Source organism: Lepisosteus platostomus, chromosome 28 (genome assembly GCF_059453375.1).
Source record: "Lepisosteus platostomus isolate fLepPlt1 chromosome 28, fLepPlt1.hap1, whole genome shotgun sequence".
In the NCBI taxonomy this organism is placed as follows: Eukaryota; Metazoa; Chordata; class Actinopteri; order Semionotiformes; family Lepisosteidae; genus Lepisosteus; species Lepisosteus platostomus.
This window is the reverse complement of record NC_142638.1, coordinates 12938045-12965540: the sequence shown is the minus strand read 5'-3', so window position 1 is coordinate 12965540 and position 27496 is coordinate 12938045. Positions and strand designations below refer to the sequence as shown.

The 27496-nt window shown below is 37.6% G+C and overlaps 1 long non-coding RNA gene across 1 annotated transcript in view; it reads left to right on the top strand.

The window, feature by feature from the left end:
• The window catches only part of LOC148638904 (uncharacterized), a 215546-nt gene that overhangs the window by 935 nt on the left and 187115 nt on the right, over positions 1-27496 (top strand). The gene's annotated exons all lie outside the window — the stretch shown is intronic.

Genomic DNA, 27496 nt, shown 5'->3' with positions numbered 1-27496 from the left:
TATGATTCTGTTTCCCGAAAGCATCGTAGCGCTAAGAACATCGTAAACTCGCTCTTAAGCTCGATCGTTAATTGACGAGTGTTTCCCAAAACCCATCGTAACTGAAGTAGCACGTTAAATCCTTCGTCATCTACGTGCTCCCCGACCCGCTCGTTCATCACTAAGTGCTTCTTAAACTGGCCTCCTCCTGCCCACCCTGAGCGCCAGAGATCGCCAGACAGAGCACAGTCACTTCACGGCAGGGGCATCCTCTGGGAATACAGGACACTAAGAGTTTATATGAAGGACTTTGATATTGTGTTGTACTGTGTCAGAGGAAATTCGAAAAAAGAACATTTATTTATACAGTGATGAATTTATGAGTCATCTTGGGTATATTTCATATTCATTTTTATACTTGACTAGATGATATTATTTTCAGTATGAAGTGCAGCAATGCATTATTTTAGTGAAATCATTGGGCCTAACATGTATTTATAATGTAGCGCCACGCAGGGCGCTTTAGTCCTGCGCACGCAAGGCGGGCTGAGAACAGCACCTGGGTTCTACCGGACTGTATAGCGGGACGGAGGCTGGGATACAGTCTCTTCCCTTCAGGTGTGTGTGTGTGTGTGTTAGTGAAGGTGCAGCGCTGTAACCCCTGTCCCTGTGTGTGTACCTTTCCCGATTCGAGTTAATAAATGTGTTGTTCAGCCCCAGTCCTGAGTCCCACGCCTGCTCCATTCCGTACCCAAACCCGCGGTCGATACCGCGTAGTTCAACACCGTTTGATGTTCTGTCGTGATTGTTGACGGTAAAGCTTAGATCTACTTGTTTTTAAATTTGATTATAGGTCCTGTATTTGTTGAGTGACACATGCCAAGCTTAGTAGTTAATGTTTCCATTGAGTTCCAGTACACCCAATAACTCTAAATAACAGTTTTTTCTCATGAAATATTGTGATTCTTAACTATGGCAGCGCGCCAAAAAATATTGCTTTAAATCAAGGACGTCGTGCGGGACGCATACACTGTCCACGCAGTTAATCTTGGTTTTCTTTTACGGCATGTCAGTCATTTCTTTTCTTTGCTCTTAGAAACAATAAGGTCCCTTTTTGTGCCTATCTATATGCTTTTGCTTAAACTATGATGTCAAGTTTACTTCATATTCCTTTTCACAACTTTATTCCATCCCACTGAAGGACCAAAACCGACACCATATAATGAAAGAATTGTCAATCGATTGTTTACATACGTACATACGTACATCGTAAAGTTGCTTGAAAGTCTCTAAGATTAGTTGTTTTCGGGAAACTCACCCCTGTTCTTTATCCTTCTGCTCTCACTGTGTTTATTACCACTATCTACTGTCTCCTCTAACTGTGTATTGTCATCATGCATATCTTGTGTATTATTTATTGTTGTTGGTTTTGTCATTCTATTAAGAAGCCACCTTTCAAGGCGCTATATAAATTAATGTTTATTTTTATTATTATTATTTATTTTTTTAAAGTTGTACATTCTGACGCCATGAGATTTTGAGATTTTGAGATTCTCATATTTTTGGCTTCTACAACAAACAGTAACAACGCGCTTGAATGGTTCTGCAAAAGTTTAGCTGTATCTTTAAAGCCATCCTCATCCTTATCAGGTACAAAGAAAAGAAGGTAGGTCGGCTTCTGTTTGGAATGTTTTAGTTAGTTTTAATTTTTTAAACCCCAGGTAAACATATTTTGTGCCTTTCTCTGAACTTTTTTGCATTTCAGTTCAGTTGTTTTTAAGCTTATTTTACAGTTGCTAGGTTCCTGAACTGTGCAGTATTTCTTTTGGGTTTTGTGCAAATCATATTCTAACGGTTGGGGGGAAAAAGCACAGGTGCCATCCCACCATTAAACCCTGAAACTTACCTTAGCCGATTCTTCAACTAAACCAGACATGTTAACTAAGTGTTACAGTATGTTCTTCGAATGTGTGTCAGCCAATCAGATTTCAGGACTGGAATTATTGGTTTTGTAATAGGGAATATAGTATGGAATCACGTATCTAAAGAAATGAATAATGATATTAATTTAAGGATCTGAATATCTAAAAATATGTATCTATATAGCAGGTAGTATTACTGTATTCCACTTTCTTTGTAAATACGGAATAACAGATTCACAACGCAAAGCTGTGTCACTCTTCTGGGTAAAAAAAACTTTTTGAACACCCTGTTTTTAATAAGCTGCTGAGTAAAGAACAGCTAAACTGGGAAGAAAACACTTTCAGAAAAAATGTTTCAGGTTTCAAGAACACAGATCCCCAATGCAATTTCAACCAAACCTGTCCCCACACACCCTCTCCCCACTGCGATTAGAATATACACAAAGCACTAAAATCTTTCGAGTAGATGATCAGGTGTTTCGCAGACGTAGGCATAGTACGTAAATCAGGCCTTATGAACTCACACCTGGGATTCGATTAATTAGGGTTATTTATTATTCATAAAGTTCATAAAGCCTGAATTACGTACTATGCCTATGTCTGCAAAACACCTTTTCTAGTTAATGCTACAGTACTTCTCTTTCTCGGGCGTGATTTTTTTAAGTAAAATCCAGGCTAGCAGGCTTGTTTTGTGATCTTCAAAAAGACCATGTTGAAAAAATCCTACAAAGAGATTTAAAGGCATGAGGTGTGCTGGCAGCTGTGGGACGCAGTGGTGGCCTGTTACGGTGAGGTGCGCTTTCAGCTGTGTGTGGTCTGACGCAGTGGTGGCCTGGCATGGTGAGGTGCGCTGGCAGCTGTGTGACGCAGCTGTGGCAGGGTATGGTGAGGTGTGCTGGCTGCTGTGTGACGCAGTGGTGGCCTGGCACAGTGAGGTGCACTGGCACCTGTGTGGTTTGACGTAGTGGTGGCCTGGCACGGTGAGATGCCTTGGCATCTGTGTAATGAAATGGTGGCCGGGGAGAGTGATGTGCACTGGCAACTGTGTGGTGTGATGCAGTGGTGGCCTGGCACGGTGAGGTGTGCTGGCAGCTTTGGGACGCAGTGGTGGCCTGGCACTGTGAGGTTCGCTGGCGGCTGTGTGGTGTGACTCAGTGGTGGCCTGGCACGGTGAGGTGTGCTTGCAGCTGTGTGGTGTGACGCAGTGGTGGCCTGGCATGGTGAGGTGCGCTGGCAGCTGTGTGATGTGACGCAGTGGTGTTCATCAGGCACAAGTTCATCAGTGAAAAGACCACTGGCATTTTTCCTTCCCCCTACATTCTCAGAGCAGAATCGAATTTAATATTAGCATAATTTATTACAGTGCTAAGTTTAATATTATTTATTACTAATAGTTTATGCTAACACCTAACTTTCTTAACGCGAGAAGTACTAATGTAAGTACCTACTGTACTGTACTTAAGTACTACCATAAGAAGTACTGCTGCATGCAACAAAAAAAAAGGAGTGGTGAAACAGCCCTACTCATACAGTATCAGTATCAACAGACATTGTATCAGTATCAGTTCTTGCTTTGTGCTGGGTTTAGCAGTTTTCCAAACATAGTCTTTCAGCTAATGCCATACCATCCTTATTGGATTTAAATCTGGAGATTCGGCTGGAGTTTTCACCCAGTTCACTCGTTCTGCTATAAGCCTCGCCCTTGCTGCTGTGTGTTTCGGATCGTTGTCTTGAAAGAGACTGTGCCTTGATCCAATGTGCTCCCTGATATATGGGGCGGCATGCTGTGTGACCCCGACTTCCTCGAAGAATTCCCGATCCATAATTCCTTCGAAATAAAATTGTTTTTCAAGCAATGTAATGCAAGGTGCTTTCTAACGTTGGGCAATGTGTTTTTTCTCGAAATTTTGTTTCGAGAGACTAGATAAGTAATTCAAGTGTTTATGATATGTCACTGTTGTGAATGTCTGTGGAGTGTATCTTATTAGCCTGTCCTGACTGGTGGAGCTCATCCAGCTGTGTCTGGATATCTTGGTCAAATATTCGGGTAGTATGTTTTGTCTGTTTAGGGTTCTGTAGCATTCCACACGGCTGGGCAGCTTGTTCCCCCCTCCCTCCCCTCTCTGTGTACAGTAGAGCCTCCTGTCCTGGCTGGTAGAGCTCATCCAGCTGTGTCTGGCTAATATTAAAGCCAGTACTTTAATATTGTTTTCTGTATGTTTATCAATAGTGGGTATTGCCCTAATTCGGTCCTGCACCCGTTGTTAGGTGTTTTTTAGGTGTTGTTAGGGCTTCTACCAAATATGAACACATGGCTTTAAAATGTATACAATTGTAATATTTCCTTTTTTCCCATTGAAAGTATAACATATGTGGTGTGAGAAAGAGGTCCTCATTTAATTGCATGAAACTCTGGCACTGGCGCAACAAACTGAACAAAGTTCAAGGGGGTATACGCTTTCTGTAGACACTTAATTTCCTCTTTTTCCATACTCTAAGAAATGATTTGGGAAACCTGTGGGACACTGGAGGTCATTATACATGAGCCTCTTTCTGCACCTTTTAAGCCATTGAAACCTAGTTGCCTTGTTACAAGGTCTAATATTACAGTAGGTGTGGTTTCCGTCTCCTAATTTCTGAGAATGATCAAATTGGGGAATAAGTTGTAGGGAATACCACTCTTGCACTTCTAAGAAAAGACTATCTCAAATGAAACTCGCTATAGAAAGACATCTTGTTGAAAAATTCTTTATTTTTTGTCATTTCTAAAGAAAAAACATTCATCAAGTCCTTCACAAATGTTTTGTTTGTGACTTTCTCTGTTGTTCCCTTTCACACTCAACTGAACTATGTGTTATGTCTTGTAAACGTAATCAAACATTTCACTTAGGTGTGTGGGTTAACACTAACCCATATTGTATGAAACATTCAGTTTTTCATTCAAGTTTTTTCTAACAATTGCATCCATGCTAGGACTACAGTAAACAACACTTTTTACTAAAGTAGATGAAATTGTTCATTAAACAAGACACATTGTTTTAAATGTATGCAATACGACGACACTAAAAACAACACTGAAACTTTTCATTGAAATACTGGACGAGATTGTGCATATTCAATGGATTTCTCCTGGTGCTTTTTTTCATCAGTCTTTTCATATTCTTGTTCTCTACTCAGGTGTCTCCTGTTCCTTTGGTGATGTCTGCTGTACACACATGGTATCATACACTTGAGCAAAGTGTGATACCACCGTTTGTTCTTCTCCTAAAATAAAGATGAACATTGACAAAAGTCAGAAGCACTCTTTTCTTTGACAGACGAACAAACAATCCAAGAATAACCATACTCTCTGTTCCTTACTCATTTCTACGTACCTGTTTGACCACTTTGTCTGCTTCAGTCAGGACAGGGTGCTGGGGCTGACTCTGAGCAATCTGAGAAGAGCTCTCTGTGATCTTTCCCCTACAGTGGCTACATTGTACTCTGTTTAAAATCCAGGTATCGCCTCCGGTAAGTTCCTCGGTCCTTTTTGGGACTTGAAAGGGTAGAATCATTTTGTGACTACATTTCCTTGTCATGCACTGATATGTTCGATTACTGCAGGCGTTCAAGTACTTTCTTTTTGTTCTAGATTGGCAGTGTTTGAGATGGTAGGAACTTGTCATATTCTCAACTCTGAATGCTCTGTAAACATACTATTTTAGCAATTCTTAGAAATCTGAAAGCAGTGTTACCTGTATCAATTTTTGTCTTGCAGCTCCAACATCAGCACTTAAATAATGGTTTGTGATGTTACTTGTCCTTGGAGTTAGTATACTCCTGAGAAGTCAAGAGAAATCTTACGTAAGCATTAATTATGTTTCACTTTTGAAAGCAAAGTACGTGTCAAGTACTTTGAAGGCATTTGTTGATACTTTTAAGCACTTTCGTTGATTATTATTATCCTTCAATTAGTTATTCCAAGTCCATCATTCTCTACATGATCTCACTCCATATTCAGAATGTGGGAATACAGCTGTTTAAAGGAAATGCCACTGAATAGATAGTAGCTGCACTCTACAAAGATGAATTTGCTAATTAATCAGTCAGGGACACAGCTTATACTTCAGTAGTCTTAGATCATGTAATGATGATTATTGTACTTTATAACTAGCAAAATCCCCATATCCTGTTCATTGCCCCTTTTTCAGTCACGTGGATTGACTTATGCCGGAAGTGGTTAATTCTCACCTTGACATCTCATAGAACAACTGAATCTCTACCAAGGGTGAATGTGTCCTTCCTCTTAATGTCTAAAAGAAAAGGTTAAAATTCATTGAAGCAAAATGCAACAACCCAAAATGTTGGGGAGGTCGTTTCCACAGTTATTTCATATGACAGTGCTTGGAGTGAAACTACATGACCATTGTGAAGAAGGAAAAACACTTTACCTTGTTCCTCCTGACTGATGTCCTTATGCGTGTTTTGCACAGTTGAGCGTTTTGTGTCTTGTCGTCTGTGTAGGCAACAGCCCTCTTCCCTGGGATAGAACTAGATGATATTTAGACACGTTAATTTGACTTCTCCATTGCTCACATTGATGTGGATATGATTATAATGCTCTGTTTTGTGGGCTTCCCAAGAAAACAATAAATCCCTTACTACTTGTTCGAAATGCAGTAGCACAGATCCTAACAAATACAAGAAAGAGAATATCATTCCTGTTTTGAAAAAACTTCACTGGTCACCTGTATTATCTAGCATAAATTTGAAAGTTCTTTTACTTGTTTTTAAAGCTTTAAGCGACCTAGCACGTCTGTACCTTACTGAATGTCTGTCTTCATATGTTCCTATACGTGACCTGAGATCTGCACATACTGGTCTACTGCAAATACCACATGTGAAATGCAGAAAGAGTGGAGAGGCTGCTTTTTGTTTTTATGCTTCTAAATTATGAAACTCACTTCCACTTTTTATTAGGCAGTCAGGCTCGGTACATTGTTTTAAAAAACATTTGAAAATGTTGCTTTTAGTTATAGTGGTTCTTTGTTCTTTCTATTTCTGTTTCTTTTTTTAGTTCTCTTTAATTGTTCTTATTTTATTCCGACTTTCCTAATTTGTATTTATTTAATTGACATGTATGTTGCTTTACTGTATTGCTGTATTTTCCTTTACAGCTGAAAGTATATCTCTCAATTTTAATATTTTATTTTTACGCTTGGTTTTTAAAGCACCAAAGCACTATTTGTATGAAAGGTGCTCTATAAATAAAGTTTATTATTATTCTTTTTAATATTATTATTATACTTTGTTACATTTTTGGTTAGGACAAAGATTCTAGTAGAGGTGGCCTCTTTTACCCCGTTCCAAAAAATTGGAAAACTACCTTCAGAATACACTGACAATGACCATCTACTGTCTCCTCTAACTGTGTATTGTCATCATGCATATCTTGTGTATTATTTATTGTAGTTGGTTTTGTCATTCTGTAAAGAAGCCACCTTTCAAGGCACTATATAAAATAATGTTTGTTATTATTATTTAAATTTTCATTGTCAAATCTGGCGAAGAGTCTTAAGAGAATATCAAAGAACACGTTGCTCTTACCTTTCCATTCCAAGAAATGCCCTCAGCTCGGATTGCAGAGATTGACCTCTCTGTCTCAAATTCTGAGAAACATAGACTCGATTGAAAAATGACCATTTCCTAAGATTCACATAACATCACCAGTCAACATTTGCCACTTGACATTATTAGAAACCATAGAGTACATGACATTTCCAATCAGTTTTCTTTCAAGGTACAATACCAGTCGCCTTGCCAGAAGAATTATACTGCGGTAGATAAATATTACAAATGTCAGATACATGCAGAGTTGTTTGGATTATTATGAAAAGATTGGCAAAATATATTTATGTTCATTATATTTCTTGGAGTGACAGAGCTAAAGAGAAAAAAATACTTACCTTTATCTCTGCAGACAGGATCGCAAGGGATTCCATTATACTGGGTTCCTATATAACAAATAATACATTATTCAAAAAACATGATATTTCTCTGTCCATTGGCAGCATGATTGTTTATCATTACAGTTTTAGTTAGCTTTAATTTTGTAAACCCCAAGTAAACATAGTTTGTGCCTTTCTCTGAACTTTTTGGCATTTCAATTCAGTTGTTTGTAAGCTTATTTTACAGTTGCTAGGTTGATGAAGTTCCTGAACTGTGCAGTATTTCTTTTGGGTTTGGTGCGAATCATATTCTAGCGGTTGGGGGAAAAAAGCACAGGTGCCATCCCACCATTAAACCCTGAAACTTACCTTAGCCGATTCTTCAACTAAACCAGACATGTTAACTAAGTGTTACAGTATGTTTCAAAGTGTGTATTTTAGCAAACACAACTGTAGTTCTGTTGTCTCCTTGGAGACACCTGGAACTGGTGTGATGCTGGTTCTATGACATCATTCGTTCTAAATGTAAATGCAGGTATTGGCACAACATAGTAAATTGATGTAAAGTTATGGATCCATTTATGATTTTCACTCAGTTTGAAAGAGTTCCTGTCGTGTGGTTAAACTTTGTGTTACGGAGGGTTAACTGGGGTTCTGGCTACTAGTTAGGCTTGGTCATTCAGTCATCTGGTTCATGAAATAGGAAGCTAAGAGATCTGTGTTTTAGTTTTACTGTTTGTTTTTGTTCCATAGAATAAGAAATGTTTCATTAATATTAGTAATAGAGTAGCTGTTTCTCTAAACAGTGTGTGTCAGTTTGCACTGCAGGTGTGCCAGGTAGAGACCATTTAAGAACCCAAAAATATGCTGTCATTTACTGCCGTGGCTAATTTCTGTTAACCTTGTCTCTCACTCACTTTGATGAGCAAAATGTTCATACATAAAGCATACATTTCTGATTGGTCAGAAGAAGCTTTTTAACATATAAGGTATAAATAAAGTCAGAAAGTTAGGCACTTAGGTCAGCCTTAGGCAGTTAACCAAGACCATAATCCGATAAGAAGCTATTCCCTTTCATGTTGCTAAATGACATGTAGGATACATGAGTTACACCTCCACTTAAGAGACCTTAAAGAGACCTTGGCCAGCCAGGAGTGTAGAAAACCGTAAAACAGTTCTTGAGGACCTAATTGTTAACTCTTAACAGGCAAAGGTTCCTTCAGTCCTATGAGAAATATTTTAGAATTGAACTAAAGTGTGTTTCCGATACAGGAGCATATGTCTGTCAGGGCCTGTTGGAGAGGCCCTGCATGAGAACCCCTGGCTGCAGTTCCACATCCCCCTGAAAGTAAAGAGAGCCATAAGCACGGAGCTAAGGACACTGCTCCAGGACATGCTGGCTGTCGATCCTGACCAGCGACCAGAAGCCATCCAGCAGAAGAAGCAAGTCAGGCAAGCCATGGCACGAGAGAAAACAGCTTTGTAGTGACTGATAGCAAGATGTCTGTGACCAAGGGCAATTCGTCTGAGTAAAGTCTGATTTCATTTTTTTGTCCCGAAAGGCCACTGCCTTTGTGCTGTAGATTTCTGATTTAGACGGGCATTTCTATGGACAACTTTGACTTTTCTGTGGGTCCAATGAAAATAAGTTTTTTAACTTAGTTCTTTGTTACAGTTTTCGAAAGTTTAAAGACATTCACTGAGTTGACGATAAAGGAAAAGTTTCATCTTTCACCTCTTGGAAGGTAGGCCGGTCAGAGGTACAATATATGTCTTCATGTCTTAATCCTCCATGTTTGTAACTACAGGTTTCACAGTGTTGAGCTAAGACACAAAAACACCTACAAATGGCAGTTCCAAATGTATCAAATGTATAAACCTGGGCTGAAAAAGTGTGTACAGTATATACTCTGTGTAGGTCTGATAAAAGTATTCGAGTCAAAGTGTCATATGGATACAAATTCTCATGATTTTGTATTGTGTGTTTTTTCTCTGTTCTGCTTTATTGAAAGAAATCAGATGCTCTTCCTGAAACTTACCTTAGCTGATTCTTCAGCTAAACCAGACAGACTTCTGAAATTCTCAAATATTATCAAATCTTGTTGGTGCAGAGGTGGTGGAGCCCATTACCAACAGACTCACAGCTGAAATTGCTGTGAAAAGGGCTTCTACCAAATATTAACATGTGGGTGAAAATGTATACAATTGTAATATTTCCTTTTTTCCCATTGAAAGTATAACATATGTGGTGTGAGAAAGAGGTCCTCATTTAATTACATGAAACTCTGGCACTGGCGCAACAAACTGAACAAAGTTCAAGGGGGTATACGCTTTCTGTAGACACTTTATTTCCTCTTTTTCCATACTCTAAGAAATGATTTGGGAAACCTGTGGGACACTGGAGGTCATTATACATGAGCCTCTTTCTGCACCTTTTAAGCCATTGAAACCTAGTTGCCTTGTTACAAGGTCTAATATTACAGTAGGTGTGGTTTCCGTCTCCTAATTTCTGAGAATGATCAAATTGGGGAATAAGTTGTAGGGAATACCACTCTTGCACTTCTAAGAAAAGACTATCTCAAATGAAACTCGCTATAGAAAGACATCTTGTTGAAAAATTCTTTATTTTTTGTCATTTCTAAAGAAAAAACATTCATCAAGTCCTTCACAAATGTTTTGTTTGTGACTTTCTCTGTTGTTCCCTTTCACACTCAACTGAACTATGTGTTATGTCTTGTAAACGTAATCAAACATTTCACTTAGGTGTGTGGGTTAACACAAACCCATATTGTATGAAACATTCAGTTTTTCATTCACGTTTTTTCTAACAATTGCATCCATGCTAGGACTACAGTAAACAACACTTTTTACTAAAGTAAATGAAATTGTTCATTAAACAAGACACATTGTTTTAAATGTATGCAATACGACGACACTAAAAACAACACTGAAACTTTTCATTGAAATACTGGACGAGATTGTGCATATTCAATGGATTTCTCCTGGTGCCTTTTTTCATCAGTCTTTTCATATTCTTGTTCTCTACTCAGGTGTCTCCTGTTCCTTTGGTGATGTCTGCTGTACACACATGGTATCATACACTTGAGCAAAGTGTGATACCACCGTTTGTTCTTCTCCTAAAATAAAGATGAACATTGACAAAAGTCAGAAGCACTCTTTTCTTTGACAGACGAACAAAACAATGCAAGAATAACCATACTCTCTGTTCCTTACTCATTTCTACCTACCTGTTTGACCACTTTGTCTGCTTCAGTCAGGACAGGGTGCTGGGGCTGACTCTGAGCAATCTGAGAAGAGCTCTCTGTGATCTTCTCCCCTACAGTGGCTACATTGTACTCTGTTTGAAATCCAGGTATCGCCTCCGGTAAGTTCCTCGGTCTTTTTTGGGACTTGAAAGGGTAGAATCATTTTGTGACTACATTTCATTGTCATGCACTGATATGTTCTGGTTTGTGTTCGATTACTGCAGGCGTTCAAGTACTTTCTTTTTGTTCTAGATTGGCAGTGTTTGAGATGGTAGGAACTTGTCATATTCTCAACTTATTTTCTCTATGAGACTCTGAATGCTCTGCAAACATACTATTTTAGCAATTCTTAGAAATCTGAAAGCAGTGTTACCTGTATCATTTTTTGTCTTGGTAGTAGTATTGCAGCTCCAACATCAGCACTTAAATAATGGTTTGTGATGTTAATTGTCCTTGGAGTTAGTATACTCCTGAGAAGTCAAGAGAAATCTTACGTAAGCATTAATTATGTTTCACTTTTGAAAGCAAAGTACGTGTCGAGTACTTTGAAGGCATTTGTTGATACTTTTAAGCACTTTCGTTGATTATTATTATCCTTCAATTAGTTATTACAAGTCCAACATTCTCTACATGATCTCACTCCATATTCAGAATGTGGGAATACAGTTGTTTTAAGGAAATGCCACTGAATAGATAGTAGCTGCACTCTACAAAGATGAATTTGCTAATTAATCAGTCAGGGACACAGCTTATACTTCAGTAGTCTTAGATCATGTAATGATGATTATTGTACTTTATAACTAGCAAAATCCCCATATCCTGTTCATTGCCCCTTTTTCAGTTATGTGGATTGACTTATCCCTGAAGTGGTTAATTCTCACCTTGACATCTCATAGAACAACTGAATCTCTACCAAGGGTGAATGTGTCCTTCCTCTTAATGTCTAAAAGAAAAGGTTAAAATTCATTGAAGCAAAATGCAACAACCCAAAATGTTGGGGAGGTCGTTTCCACAGTTATTTCATATGACAGTGCTTGGAGTGAAACTTCATGACCATGGTGAAGAAGAAAAAACACTTTACCTTGTTCCTTCTGACTGATGTCCTTATGCGTGTTTTGCACAGTTGAGCGTTTTGTGTCTTGTCGTCTGTGTAGGCAACAGCCCTCTTCCCTGGGATAGAACTAGATGATATTTAGACACGTTAATTTGACTTCTCCATTGCTCACATTGATGTGGATATGATTATAATGCTCTGTTTTGTGGGCTTCCCAAGAAAACAATAAATCCCTTACTACTTGTTCGAAATGCAGTAGCACAGATCCTAACAAATACAAGAAAGAGAATATCATTCCTGTTTTGAAAAAACTTCACTGGTCACCTGTATTATCTAGGATAAATTTGAAAGTATTTTTACTTGTTTTTAAAGCTTTAAGCGACCTAGCACGTCTGTACCTTACTGAATGTCTGTCTTCCTATGTTCCTATACGTGACCTGAGATCTGCACATACTGGCCTACTGCAAATACCACATGTGAAATGCAGAAAGAGTGGAGAGGCTGCTTTTTGTTTTTATGCTTCTAAATTATGAAACTCACTTCCACTTTTTATTAGGCAGTCAAGCTCGGTACATTGTTTTAAAAAACATTTGAAAATGTTGCTTTTAGTTAAAGTGGTTCTTTGTTCTTTCTATTTCTGTTTCTTTTTTTAGTTCTCTTTAATTGTTCTTATTTTATTACGACTTTCCTAATTTTTATTTATTTAATTGACATGTATGTTGCTTTACTGTATTGCTGTATTTTCCTTGACAACTGAAAGTATATCTCTCAATTTTAATATTTTATTTTTACGCTTGGTTTTTAAAGCACCAAAGCACTATTTGTATGAAAGGTGCTCTATAAATAAAGTTTATTATTATTATTTTTAATATTATTATTATACTTTGTTACATTTTTGGTTAGGACAAAGATTCTAGTAGAGGTGACCTCTTTTACCCCGTTCCAAAAAATTGGAAAACTACCTTCAGAATACACTGACCATGACCATCTACTGTCTCCTCTAACTGTGTATTGTCATCATGCATATCTTGTGTATTATTTATTGTAGTTGGTTTTGTCATTCTGTAAAGAAGCCACCTTTCAAGGCACTATATAAAATAATGTTTGTTATTATTATTTACATTTTTCATCGTAAAATCTGGCGAAGAGTCTTAAGAGAATATCAAAGAACACGTTGCTCTTACCTTTCCATTCCAAGAAATGCCCTCAGCTCGGATTGCAGAGATTGACCTCTCTGTCTCAAATTCTGAGAAACATAGACTCGATTGAAAAATGACCATTTCCTAAGATTCACATAACATCACCAGTCAACATTTGCCACTTGACATCAATAGAAACCATAGAGTACATGACATTTCCAATCAGTTTTCTTTCAAGGTACAATACCAATCGCCTTGCCAGAAGAGTTATACTGCGGTAGATAAATATTACAAATGTCAGATGCACGCAGAGTTGTTTGGATTACTATGAAAAGATTGGCAAATATATTTATGTTCATTATATTTCTTGGAGTGACAGAGCTACAGAGAAAAAAATACTTACCTTTATCTCTGCAGACAGGATCGCAAGGGATTCCCTTATACTGGGTTCCTATATAACAAATAATACATTATTCAAAAAACATGATATTGCTCTGTCCATTGGCAGCATGATTGTTTATCATTACAGTTTTAGTTAGCTTTAATTTTGTAAACCCCAAGTAAACATAGTTTGTGCCTTTCTCTGAACTTTTTGGCATTTCAATTCAGTTGTTTGTAAGCTTATTTTACAGTTGCTAGGTTGATGAAGTTCCTGAACTGTGCAGTATTTCTTTTGGGTTTGGTGCGAATCATATTCTAGCGGTTGGGGGAAAAAAGCACAGGTGCCATCCCACCATTAAGCCCTGAAACTTACCTTAGCCGATTCTTCAACTAAACCAGACACGTTAACTAAGTGTTACAGTATGTTTCAAAGTGTGTATTTTAGCAAACACAACTGAAGTTCTGTTGTCTCCTTGGAGACACCTGGAACTGGTGTGATGCTGGTTCTATGACATCATTCGTTCTAAATGTAAATGCAGGTATTGGCACAACATAGTAAATTGATGTAAAGTTATGGATCCATTTATGATTTTCACTCAGTTTGAAAGAGTTCCTGTCGTGTGGTTAAACTTTGTGTTACGGAGGGTTAACTGGGGTTCTGGCTACTAGTTAGGCTTGGTCATTCAGTCATCTGGTTCATGAAATAGGAAGCTAAGAGATCTGTGTTTTAGTTTTACTGTTTGTTTTTGTTCCATAGAATAAGAAATGTTTCATTAATATTAGTAATAGAGTAGCTGTTTCTCTAAACAGTGTGTGTCAGTTTGCACTGCAGGTGTGCCACGTAGAGACCATTTAAGAACCCAAAAATATGCTGTCATTTATTGCCGTGGCTAATTTCTGTTAACCTTGTCTCTCACTCACTTTGATGAGCAAAATGTTCATACATAAAGCATACATTTCTGATTGGTCAGAAGAAGCTTCTCAACATATAAGGTATAAAGAAAGTCAGAAAGTTAGGCACTTAGGTCAGCCTTAGGCAGTTAACCAAGACCATAATCCGATAAGAAGCTATTCCCTTTCATGTTGCTAAATCACATGTAGGATACATGAGTTACACCTCCACTTAAGAGACCTTAAAGAGACCTTGGCCAGCCAGGAGTGTAGAAAACCGTAAAACAGTTCTTGAGGACCTAATTGTTAACTCTTAACAGGCAAAGGTTCCTTCAGTCCTATGAGAAATATTTTAGAATTGAACTAAAGTGTGTTTCCGATACAGGAGCATATGTCTGTCAGGGCCTGTTGGAGAGGCCCTGCATGAGAACCCCTGGCTGCAGTTCCACATCCCCCTGAAAGTAAATAGAGCCATAAGCACAGAGCTAAGGACACTGCTCCAGGACATGCTGGCTGTCGATCCTGACCAGCGACCAGAAGCCATCCAGCAGAAGAAGCAAGTCAGGCAAGCCATGGCACGAGAGAAAACATCTTTGTAGTGACTGATAGCAAGATGTCCGTGACCAAGGGCAATTCGTCTGAGTAAAGTCTGATTTCATTTTTATGTCCCGAAAGGCCACTGCCTTTGTGCTGTAGATTTCTGATTTAGACGGGCATTTCTATGGACAACTTTGACTTTTCTGTGGGTCCAATGAAAATAAGTTTTTTAACTTATTCTTTGTTACAGTTTTCGAAAGTTTAAAGACATTCACTGAGTTGACGATAAAGGAAAAGTTTCATCTTTCACCTCTTGGAAGGTAGGCCGGTCAGAGGTACAATATATGTCTTCATGTCTTCATCCTCCATGTTTGTAACTACAGGTTTCACAGTGTTGAGCTAAGACACAAAAACACCTACAAATGGCAGTTCCAAATGTATCAAATGTATAAACCTGGGCTGAAAAAGTGTGTACAGTATATACTCTGTGTAGGTCTGATAAAAGTATTCGAGTCAAAGTGTCATATGGATACAAATTCTCATGATTTTGTATTGTGTGTTTTTTCTCTGTTCTGCTTTATTGAAAGAAATCAGATGCTCTTCCTGAAACTTACCTTAGCTGATTCTTCAGCTAAACCAGACAGACTTCTGAAATTCTCAAATATTATCAAATCTTGTTGGTGCAGAGGTGGTGGAGCCCATTACCAACAGACTCACAGCTGAAATTGCTGTGAAAAGGGCTTCTACCAAATATTAACATGTGGGTGAAAATGTATACAATTGTAATATTTCCTTTTTTCCCATTGAACGTATAACATATGTGGTGTGAGAAAGAGGTCCTCATTTAATTGCATGAAACTCTGGCACTGGCGCAACAAACTGAACAAAGTTCAAGGGGGTATACGCTTTCTGTAGACACTTTATTTCCTCTTTTTCCATAGTCTAAGAAATGATTTGGGAAACCTGTGGGACACTGGAGGTCATTATACATGAGCCTCTTTCTGCACCTTTTAAGCCATTGAAACCTAGTTGCCTTGTTACGAGGTCTAATATTACAGTAGGTGTGGTTTCCGTCTCCTAATTTCTGAGAATGATCAAATTGGGGAATATGTTGTAGAGAATACCACTCTTGCACTTCTAAGAAAAGACTATCTCAAATGAAACTCGCTATAGAAAGACATCTTGTTGAAAAATTCTTTATTTTTTGTAATTTCTAAAGAAAAAACATTCATCAAGTCCTTCACAAATGTTTTGTTTGTGACTTTCTCTGTTGTTCCCTTTCATACTCAACTGAACTATGTGTTATGTCTTGTAAACGTAATCAAACATTTCACTTAGGTGTGTGGGTTAACACAAACCCATATTGTATGAAACATTCAGTTTTTCATTCACGTTTTTTCTAACAATTGCATCCATGCTAGGACTACAGTAAACAACACTTTTTACTAAAGTAAATGAAATTGTTCATTAAACGAGACACATTGTTTTAAATGTATGCAATACGACGACACTAAAAACAACACTGAAACTTTTCATTGAAATACTGGACGAGATTGTGCATATTCAATGGATTTCTCCTGGTGCTTTTTTTCATCAGTCTTTTCATATTCTTGTTCTCTACTCAGGTGTCTCCTGTTCCTTTGGTGATGTCTGCTGTACACACATGGTATCATACACTTGAGCAAAGTGTGATACCACCGTTTGTTCTTCTCCTAAAATAAAGATGAACATTGACAAAAGTCAGAAGCACTCTTTACTTTGACAGACGAACAAAACAGTGCAAGAATAACCATACTCTCTGTTCCTTACTCATTTCTACCTACCTGTTTGACCACTTTGTCTGCTTCAGTCAGGACAGGGTGCTGGGGCTGAATCTGAGCAATCTGAGAAGAGCTCTCTGTGATCTTCTCCCCTACAGTGGCTACATTGTACTCTGTTTGAAATCCAGGTATCGCCTCCGGTAAGTTCCTCGGTCCTTTTTGGGACTTGAAAGGGTAGAATCATTTTGTGACTACATTTCATTGTCATGCACTGATATGTTCTGGTTTGTGTTCGATTACTGCAGGTGTTCAAGTACTTTCTTTTTGTTCTAGATTGGCAGTGTTTGAGATGGTTGGAACTTGTCATATTCTCAACTCTGAATGCTCTGTAAACATACTATTTTAGCAATTCTTAGAAATCTGAAAGCAGTGTTACCTGTATCATTTTTTGTCTTGGTAGTAGTATTGCAGCTCCAACATCAGCACTTAAATAATGGTTTGTGATGTTACTTGTCCTTGGAGTTAGTATACTCCTGAGAAGTCAAGAGAAATCTTACGTAAGCATTAATTATGTTTCACTTTTGAAAGCAAAGTACGTGTCGAGTACTTTGAAGGCATTTGTTGATACTTTTAAGCACTTTCGTTGATTATTATTATCCTTCAATTAGTTATTACAAGTCCAACATTCTCTACATGATCTCACTCCATATTCAGAATGTGGGAATACAGTTGTTTTAAGGAAATGCCACTGAATAGATAGTAGCTGCACTCTACAAAGATGAATTTGCTAATTAATCAGTCAGGGACACAGCTTATACTTCAGTAGTCTTAGATCATGTAATGATGATTATTGTACTTTATAACTAGCAAAATCCCCATATCCTGTTCATTGCCCCTTTTTCAGTTATGTGGATTGACTTATCCCTGAAGTGGTTAATTCTCACCTTGACATCTCATAGAACAACTGAATCTCTACCAAGGGTGAATGTGTCCTTCCTCTTAATGTCTAAAAGAAAAGGTTAAAATTCATTGAAGCAAAATGCAACAACCCAAAATGTTGGGGAGGTCGTTTCCACAGTTATTTCATATGACAGTGCTTGGAGTGAAACTACATGACCATGGTGAAGAAGAAAAAACACTTTACCTTGTTCCTTCTGACTGATGTCCTTATGCGTGTTTTGCACAGTTGAGCGTTTTGTGTCTTGTCGTCTGTGTAGGCAACAGCCCTCTTCCCTGGGATAGAACTAGATGATATTTAGACACGTTAATTTGACTTCTCCATTGCTCACATTGATGTGGATATGATTATAATGCTCTGTTTTGTGGGCTTCCCAAGAAAACAATAAATCCCTTACTACTTGTTCGAAATGCAGTAGCACAGATCCTAACAAATACAAGAAAGAGAATATCATTCCTGTTTTGAAAAAACTTCACTGGTCACCTGTATTATCTAGGATAAATTTGAAAGTATTTTTACTTGTTTTTAAAGCTTTAAGCGACCTAGCACGTCTGTACCTTACTGAATGTCTGTCTTCCTATGTTCCTATACGTGACCTGAGATCTGCACATACTGGCCTACTGCAAATACCACATGTGAAATGCAGAAAGAGTGGAGAGGCTGCTTTTTGTTTTTATGCTTCTAAATTATGAAACTCACTTCCACTTTTTATTAGGCAGTCAAGCTCGGTACATTGTTTTAAAAAACATTTGAAAATGTTGCTTTTAGTTAAAGTGGTTCTTTGTTCTTTCTATTTCTGTTTCTTTTTTTAGTTCTCTTTAATTGTTCTTATTTTATTACGACTTTCCTAATTTTTATTTATTTAATTGACATGTATGTTGCTTTACTGTATTGCTGTATTTTCCTTGACAACTGAAAGTATATCTCTCAATTTTAATATTTTATTTTTACGCTTGCTTTTTAAAGCACCAAAGCACTATTTGTATGAAAGGTGCTCTATAAATAAAGTTTATTATTATTATTTTTAATATTATTATTATACTTTGTTACATTTTTGGTTAGGACAAAGATTCTAGTAGAGGTGACCTCTTTTACCCCGTTCCAAAAAATTGGAAAACTACCTTCAGAATACACTGACCATGACCATCTACTGTCTCCTCTAACTGTGTATTGTCATCATGCATATCTTGTGTATTATTTATTGTAGTTGGTTTTGTCATTCTGTAAAGAAGCCACCTTTCAAGGCACTATATAAAATAATGTTTGTTATTATTATTTACATTTTTCATCGTAAAATCTGGCGAAGAGTCTTAAGAGAATATCAAAGAACACGTTGCTCTTACCTTTCCATTCCAAGAAATGCCCTCAGCTCGGATTGCAGAGATTGACCTCTCTGTCTCAAATTCTGAGAAACATAGACTCGATTGAAAAATGACCATTTCCTAAGATTCACATAACATCACCAGTCAACATTTGCCACTTGACATCAATAGAAACCATAGAGTACATGACATTTCCAATCAGTTTTCTTTCAAGGTACAATACCAATCGCCTTGCCAGAAGAGTTATACTGCGGTAGATAAATATTACAAATGTCAGATGCACGCAGAGTTGTTTGGATTACTATGAAAAGATTGGCAAATATATTTATGTTCATTATATTTCTTGGAGTGACAGAGCTACAGAGAAAAAAATACTTACCTTTATCTCTGCAGACAGGATCGCAAGGGATTCCCTTATACTGGGTTCCTATATAACAAATAATACATTATTCAAAAAACATGATATTTCTCTGTCCATTGGCAGCATGATTGTTTATCATTACAGTTTTAGTTAGCTTTAATTTTGTAAACCCCAAGTAAACATAGTTTGTGCCTTTCTCTGAACTTTTTGGCATTTCAATTCAGTTGTTTGTAAGCTTATTTTACAGTTGCTAGGTTGATGAAGTTCCTGAACTGTGCAGTATTTCTTTTGGGTTTGGTGCGAATCATATTCTAGCGGTTGGGGGAAAAAAGCACAGGTGCCATCCCACCATTAAGCCCTGAAACTTACCTTAGCCGATTCTTCAACTAAACCAGACATGTTAACTAAGTGTTACAGTATGTTTCAAAGTGTGTATTTTAGCAAACACAACTGAAGTTCTGTTGTCTCCTTGGAGACACCTGGAACTGGTGTGATGCTGGTTCTATGACATCATTCGTTCTAAATGTAAATGCAGGTATTGGCACAACATAGTAAATTGATGTAAAGTTATGGATCCATTTATGATTTTCACTCAGTTTGAAAGAGTTCCTGTCGTGTGGTTAAACTTTGTGTTACGGAGGGTTAACTGGGGTTCTGGCTACTAGTTAGGCTTGGTCATTCAGTCATCTGGTTCATGAAATAGGAAGCTAAGAGATCTGTGTTTTAGTTTTACTGTTTGTTTTTGTTCCATAGAATAAGAAATGTTTCATTAATATTAGTAATAGAGTAGCTGTTTCTCTAAACAGTGTGTGTCAGTTTGCACTGCAGGTGTGCCACGTAGAGACCATTTAAGAACCCAAAAATATGCTGTCATTTATTGCCGTGGCTAATTTCTGTTAACCTTGTCTCTCACTCACTTTGATGAGCAAAATGTTCATACATAAAGCATACATTTCTGATTGGTCAGAAGAAGCTTCTCAACATATAAGGTATAAAGAAAGTCAGAAAGTTAGGCACTTAGGTCAGCCTTAGGCAGTTAACCAAGACCATAATCCGATAAGAAGCTATTCCCTTTCATGTTGCTAAATCACATGTAGGATACATGAGTTACACCTCCACTTAAGAGACCTTGGCCAGCCAGGAGTGTAGAAAACCGTAAAACAGTTCTTGAGGACCTAATTGTTAACTCTTAACAGGCAAAGGTTCCTTCAGTCCTATGAGAAATATTTTAGAATTGAACTAAAGTGTGTTTCCGATACAGGAGCATATGTCTGTCAGGGCCTGTTGGAGAGGCCCTGCGTGAGAACCCCTGGCTGCAGTTCCACATCCCCCTGAAAGTAAATAGAGCCATAAGCACGGAGCTAAGGACACTGCTCCAGGACATGCTGGCTGTCGATCCTGACCAGCGACCAGAAGCCATCCAGCTGAAGAAGCAAGTCAGGCAAGCCATGGCACGAGAGAAAACATCTTTGTAGTGACTGATAGCAAGATGTCCGTGACCAAGGGCAATTCGTCTGAGTAAAGTCTGATTTCATTCTTATGTCCCGAAAGGCCACTGCCTTTGTGCTGTAGATTTCTGATTTAGACGGGCATTTCTATGGACAACTTTGACTTTTCTGTGGGTCCAATGAAAATAAGTTTTTTAACTTATTCTTTGTTACAGTTTTCGAAAGTTTAAAGACATTCACTGAGTTGACGATAAAGGAAAAGTTTCATCTTTCACCTCTTGGAAGGTAGGCCGGTCAGAGGTACAATATATGTCTTCATGTCTTCATCCTCCATGTTTGTAACTACAGGTTTCACAGTGTTGAGCTAAGACACAAAAACACCTACAAATGGCAGTTCCAAATGTATCAAATGTATAAACCTGGGCTGAAAAAGTGTGTACAGTATATACTCTGTGTAGGTCTGATAAAAGTATTCGAGTCAAAGTGTCATATGGATACAAATTCTCATGATTTTGTATTGTGTGTTTTTTCTCTGTTCTGCTTTATTGAAAGAAATCAGATGCTCTTCCTGAAACTTACCTTAGCTGATTCTTCAGCTAAACCAGACAGACTTCTGAAATTCTCAAATATTATCAAATCTTGTTGGTGCAGAGGTGGTGGAGCCCATTACCAACAGACTCACAGCTGAAATTGCTGTGAAAAGGGCTTCTACCAAATATTAACATGTGGGTGAAAATGTATACAATTGTAATATTTCCTTCTTTCCCATTGAACGTATAACATATGTGGTGTGAGAAAGAGGTCCTCATTTAATTGCATGAAACTCTGGCACTGGCGCAACAAACTGAACAAAGTTCAAGGGGGTATACGCTTTCTGTAGACACTTTATTTCCTCTTTTTCCATACTCTAAGAAATGATTTGGGAAACCTGTGGGACACTGGAGGTCATTATACATGAGCCTCTTTCTGCACCTTTTAAGCCATTGAAACCTAGTTGCCTTGTTACGAGGTCTAATATTACAGTAGGTGTGGTTTCCGTCTCCTAATTTCTGAGAATGATCAAATTGGGGAATATGTTGTAGAGAATACCACTCTTGCACTTCTAAGAAAAGACTATCTCAAATGAAACTCGCTATAGAAAGACATCTTGTTGAAAAATTCTTTATTTTTTGTAATTTCTAAAGAAAAAACATTCATCAAGTCCTTCACAAATGTTTTGTTTGTGACTTTCTCTGTTGTTCCCTTTCATACTCAACTGAACTATGTGTTATGTCTTGTAAACGTAATCAAACATTTCACTTAGGTGTGTGGGTTAACACAAACCCATATTGTATGAAACATTCAGTTTTTCATTCACGTTTTTTCTAACAATTGCATCCATGCTAGGACTACAGTAAACAACACTTTTTACTAAAGTAAATGAAATTGTTCATTAAACGAGACACATTGTTTTAAATGTATGCAATACGACGACACTAAAAACAACACTGAAACTTTTCATTGAAATACTGGACGAGATTGTGCATATTCAATGGATTTCTCCTGGTGCTTTTTTTCATCAGTCTTTTCATATTCTTGTTCTCTACTCAGGTGTCTCCTGTTCCTTTGGTGATGTCTGCTGTACACACATGGTATCATACACTTGAGCAAAGTGTGATACCACCGTTTGTTCTTCTCCTAAAATAAAGATGAACATTGACAAAAGTCAGAAGCACTCTTTACTTTGACAGACGAACAAAACAGTGCAAGAATAACCATACTCTCTGTTCCTTACTCATTTCTACCTACCTGTTTGACCACTTTGTCTGCTTCAGTCAGGACAGGGTGCTGGGGCTGAATCTGAGCAATCTGAGAAGAGCTCTCTGTGATCTTCTCCCCTACAGTGGCTACATTGTACTCTGTTTGAAATCCAGGTATCGCCTCCGGTAAGTTCCTCGGTCCTTTTTGGGACTTGAAAGGGTAGAATCATTTTGTGACTACATTTCATTGTCATGCACTGATATGTTCTGGTTTGTGTTCGATTACTGCAGGTGTTCAAGTACTTTCTTTTTGTTCTAGATTGGCAGTGTTTGAGATGGTTGGAACTTGTCATATTCTCAACTCTGAATGCTCTGTAAACATACTATTTTAGCAATTCTTAGAAATCTGAAAGCAGTGTTACCTGTATCATTTTTTGTCTTGGTAGTAGTATTGCAGCTCCAACATCAGCACTTAAATAATGGTTTGTGATGTTACTTGTCCTTGGAGTTAGTATACTCCTGAGAAGTCAAGAGAAATCTTACGTAAGCATTAATTATGTTTCACTTTTGAAAGCAAAGTACGTGTCGAGTACTTTGAAGGCATTTGTTGATACTTTTAAGCACTTTCGTTGATTATTATTATCCTTCAATTAGTTATTACAAGTCCAACATTCTCTACATGATCTCACTCCATATTCAGAATGTGGGAATACAGTTGTTTTAAGGAAATGCCACTGAATAGATAGTAGCTGCACTCTACAAAGATGAATTTGCTAATTAATCAGTCAGGGACACAGCTTATACTTCAGTAGTCTTAGATCATGTAATGATGATTATTGTACTTTATAACTAGCAAAATCCCCATATCCTGTTCATTGCCCCTTTTTCAGTCATGTGGATTGACTTATCCCTGAAGTGGTTAATTCTCACCTTGACATCTCATAGAACAACTGAATCTCTACCAAGGGTGAATGTGTCCTTCCTCTTAATGTCTAAAAGAAAAGGTTAAAATTCATTGAAGCAAAATGCAACAACCCAAAATGTTGGGGAGGTCGTTTCCACAGTTATTTCATATGACAGTGCTTGGAGTGAAACTACATGACCATGGTGAAGAAGAAAAAACACTTTACCTTGTTCCTTCTGACTGATGTCCTTATGCGTGTTTTGCACAGTTGAGCGTTTTGTGTCTTGTCGTCTGTGTAGGCAACAGCCCTCTTCCCTGGGATAGAACTAGATGATATTTAGACACGTTAATTTGACTTCTCCATTGCTCACATTGATGTGGATATGATTATAATGCTCTGTTTTGTGGGCTTCCCAAGAAAACAATAAATCCCTTACTACTTGTTCGAAATGCAGTAGCACAGATCCTAACAAATACAAGAAAGAGAATATCATTCCTGTTTTGAAAAAACTTCACTGGTCACCTGTATTATCTAGGATAAATTTGAAAGTATTTTTACTTGTTTTTAAAGCTTTAAGCGACCTAGCACGTCTGTACCTTACTGAATGTCTGTCTTCCTATGTTCCTATACGTGACCTGAGATCTGCACATACTGGCCTACTGCAAATACCACATGTGAAATGCAGAAAGAGTGGAGAGGCTGCTTTTTGTTTTTATGCTTCTAAATTATGAAACTCACTTCCACTTTTTATTAGGCAGTCAAGCTCGGTACATTGTTTTAAAAAACATTTGAAAATGTTGCTTTTAGTTAAAGTGGTTCTTTGTTCTTTCTATTTCTGTTTCTTTTTTTAGTTCTCTTTAATTGTTCTTATTTTATTACGACTTTCCTAATTTTTATTTATTTAATTGACATGTATGTTGCTTTACTGTATTGCTGTATTTTCCTTGACAACTGAAAGTATATCTCTCAATTTTAATATTTTATTTTTACGCTTGGTTTTTAAAGCACCAAAGCACTATTTGTATGAAAGGTGCTCTATAAATAAAGTTTATTATTATTATTTTTAATATTATTATTATACTTTGTTACATTTTTGGTTAGGACAAAGATTCTAGTAGAGGTGACCTCTTTTACCCCGTTCCAAAAAATTGGAAAACTACCTTCAGAATACACTGACCATGACCATCTACTGTCTCCTCTAACTGTGTATTGTCATCATGCATATCTTGTGTATTATTTATTGTAGTTGGTTTTGTCGTTCTGTAAAGAAGCCACCTTTCAAGGCACTATATAAAATAATGTTTGTTATTATTATTTACATTTTTCATCGTAAAATCTGGCGAAGAGTCTTAAGAGAATATCAAAGAACACGTTGCTCTTACCTTTCCATTCCAAGAAATGCCCTCAGCTCGGATTGCAGAGATTGACCTCTCTGTCTCAAATTCTGAGAAACATAGACTCGATTGAAAAATGACCATTTCCTAAGATTCACATAACATCACCAGTCAACATTTGCCACTTGACATCAATAGAAACCATAGAGTACATGACATTTCCAATCAGTTTTCTTTCAAGGTACAATACCAATCGCCTTGCCAGAAGAGTTATACTGCGGTAGATAAATATTACAAATGTCAGATGCACGCAGAGTTGTTTGGATTACTATGAAAAGATTGGCAAATATATTTATGTTCATTATATTTCTTGGAGTGACAGAGCTACAGAGAAAAAAATACTTACCTTTATCTCTGCAGACAGGATCGCAAGGGATTCCCTTATACTGGGTTCCTATATAACAAATAATACATTATTCAAAAAACATGATATTGCTCTGTCCATTGGCAGCATGATTGTTTATCATTACAGTTTTAGTTAGCTTTAATTTTGTAAACCCCAAGTAAACATAGTTTGTGCCTTTCTCTGAACTTTTTGGCATTTCAATTCAGTTGTTTGTAAGCTTATTTTACAGTTGCTAGGTTGATGAAGTTCCTGAACTGTGCAGTATTTCTTTTGGGTTTGGTGCGAATCATATTCTAGCGGTTGGGGGAAAAAAGCACAGGTGCCATCCCACCATTAAGCCCTGAAACTTACCTTAGCCGATTCTTCAACTAAACCAGACATGTTAACTAAGTGTTACAGTATGTTTCAAAGTGTGTATTTTAGCAAACACAACTGAAGTTCTGTTGTCTCCTTGGAGACACCTGGAACTGGTGTGATGCTGGTTCTATGACATCATTCGTTCTAAATGTAAATGCAGGTATTGGCACAACATAGTAAATTGATGTAAAGTTATGGATCCATTTATGATTTTCACTCAGTTTGAAAGAGTTCCTGTCGTGTGGTTAAACTTTGTGTTACGGAGGGTTAACTGGGGTTCTGGCTACTAGTTAGGCTTGGTCATTCAGTCATCTGGTTCATGAAATAGGAAGCTAAGAGATCTGTGTTTTAGTTTTACTGTTTGTTTTTGTTCCATAGAATAAGAAATGTTTCATTAATATTAGTAATAGAGTAGCTGTTTCTCTAAACAGTGTGTGTCAGTTTGCACTGCAGGTGTGCCACGTAGAGACCATTTAAGAACCCAAAAATATGCTGTCATTTATTGCCGTGGCTAATTTCTGTTAACCTTGTCTCTCACTCACTTTGATGAGCAAAATGTTCATACATAAAGCATACATTTCTGATTGGTCAGAAGAAGCTTCTCAACATATAAGGTATAAAGAAAGTCAGAAAGTTAGGCACTTAGGTCAGCCTTAGGCAGTTAACCAAGACCATAATCCGATAAGAAGCTATTCCCTTTCATGTTGCTAAATCACATGTAGGATACATGAGTTACACCTCCACTTAAGAGACCTTGGCCAGCCAGGAGTGTAGAAAACCGTAAAACAGTTCTTGAGGACCTAATTGTTAACTCTTAACAGGCAAAGGTTCCTTCAGTCCTATGAGAAATATTTTAGAATTGAACTAAAGTGTGTTTCCGATACAGGAGCATATGTCTGTCAGGGCCTGTTGGAGAGGCCCTGCATGAGAACCCCTGGCTGCAGTTCCACATCCCCCTGAAAGTAAATAGAGCCATAAGCACAGAGCTAAGGACACTGCTCCAGGACATGCTGGCTGTCGATCCTGACCAGCGACCAGAAGCCATCCAGCAGAAGAAGCAAGTCAGGCAAGCCATGGCACGAGAGAAAACATCTTTGTAGTGACTGATAGCAAGATGTCCGTGACCAAGGGCAATTCGTCTGAGTAAAGTCTGATTTCATTTTTATGTCCCGAAAGGCCACTGCCTTTGTGCTGTAGATTTCTGATTTAGACGGGCATTTCTATGGACAACTTTGACTTCTCTGTGGGTCCAATGAAAATAAGTTTTTTAACTTATTCTTTGTTACAGTTTTCGAAAGTTTAAAGACATTCACTGAGTTGACGATAAAGGAAAAGTTTCATCTTTCACCTCTTGGAAGGTAGGCCGGTCAGAGGTACAATATATGTCTTCATGTCTTCATCCTCCATGTTTGTAACTACAGGTTTCACAGTGTTGAGCTAAGACACAAAAACACCTACAAATGGCAGTTCCAAATGTATCAAATGTATAAACCTGGGCTGAAAAAGTGTGTACAGTATATACTCTGTGTAGGTCTGATAAAAGTATTCGAGTCAAAGTGTCATATGGATACAAATTCTCATGATTTTGTATTGTGTGTTTTTTCTCTGTTCTGCTTTATTGAAAGAAATCAGATGCTCTTCCTGAAACTTACCTTAGCTGATTCTTCAGCTAAACCAGACAGACTTCTGAAATTCTCAAATATTATCAAATCTTGTTGGTGCAGAGGTGGTGGAGCCCATTACCAACAGACTCACAGCTGAAATTGCTGTGAAAAGGGCTTCTACCAAATATTAACATGTGGGTGAAAAT